We start from the raw sequence: 1,800 nt of genomic DNA on the forward strand, positions 1-1,800 counted from the left end.
ATAGATAGATAGATAGATAGATAGATAGATAGATAAACACATACATATATGTGTGTGTATGTATCTTTATATATATAGACACACATATATACATATACATATCTACATATAGATATGTATATATATACACATATATATACTTATAAATATATGTGTATGTGTGTATATATATATATATATACATATACATATATAGAGGGACATGTACATGTGCATATGTCTGTGTACATACGTATAAGTATGTATATATATGTATGTGTGTGTACGTGTGTATATGTATGTGTGTGTGCGTGTGTGTGTGTGTAATAATGTATGTATGTGCATTCGACGGTTTATGAATGGCACCAACTAAAGACCTCTACGTGTCCACTGACCATAAAAGAAATGGTAGCTAAGTCCCTATCTAATCATTATGTCGTCCTGAAAAATGGAATAACGTGTTCGTTTATGTAAGTAAATGAATGTAAATGGACAATTATGGTTGATAGGTTTTTGATCATAGTCTAGCTCGGCGTACGGAGCTGACGGGTAGGGATGGAGATGCTGAACAATAACAACATCAACAATGATATAACTAGCAGTCCGTCGGTGGCGACGACGAGGGTCCCAGCTGATACGATCAACGGAACACCCGGCTCGTGAAATTAACGTGTAAGTGGCCGAGCACTCCACAGACATGCGAAGTCCTCAGGGAGATTCAGCTTGACACACCGCATGTGCGTGTGCGTCTGTGTGTGTGTGTGTGTGTGTGTGTGTGTGTGTCTGTGTGTGTGTGTGTGTGTAATCCGTCACCAAAACAATTTCGATGTCCTGTCAACTGCGTCAAATCCCCAGCAGCTAGACGGCTACGCCCGATCGTCCCGTTCCAATCTGAAGACGGTCGCCATATCTAAAGAGAGTTACTAACAACATTTCACTTATCATATTTTATTATTTTATATTCTGCATTATGTTAATGTGCGCGACCTAGTGCTTGGGGTGTTGGACACACACGATCGCTGAATCGCGTGTTCGATTCCCGGACCGAGCAAAATACTTCCTTTCACGGTCTACCAGTCCACCGAGCTGTAAATGAGTAAACCTGTGACAGAACAAGCATTCTAATCAGGGGCAATGTTGACCTGCTCTCCCCCACCCCGCCTAACAAACAGAGCGGCATCATTCGAAAGCTGAAACGATGCAAAGCGCAATGTGACTAGCGATATAAAAACAACATCCGATGCTCTGGCCAATCAGGTGATCACGTCATATCATCCATCGCTAATCTCAACTATAACAGCTGGATTACAATTTCAAATACCGCCTAGTTTCTTAGTTTGTCTAACTTTACATTTTTATATCTAAATTCATTTTTGATGCCTCAATAACGCCATCGGCATCAAATCGTTTCATTCCACAACATTAATGAATATGAAGATATCTTTGAATTTTTACGTCTGTTTTAATTAAATTATCATCATTCCAAACAATTTTTTATGACATTAATAGTATTAGAATTATCTAAAAGTAAACTAAAATGACCATATTTTTTTGTATCTTCAATCAAATCTTCTAGGAAATAAGCACTTCAAATAATTCTTTATGATTTCAGAATATTGCGTTTAACGCTATTTTAAATTTACTATACTACTTTTGCTGTTATTAATGGGTATTTTAAGGATATGTCACACCGAATGATTAATATTCTTAACAGTAGATAGCACAGGACTACAAGCAACACACAACTTCTTTCTGTCTTGTCAGTATCACAAACACTGTTTATTGGATGACTTTTATATGGAATAGCAGCATTATTATGTT

This window comes from Octopus bimaculoides, chromosome 20, assembly GCF_001194135.2.
Source record: "Octopus bimaculoides isolate UCB-OBI-ISO-001 chromosome 20, ASM119413v2, whole genome shotgun sequence".
Classification (NCBI taxonomy): Eukaryota; Metazoa; Mollusca; class Cephalopoda; order Octopoda; family Octopodidae; genus Octopus; species Octopus bimaculoides.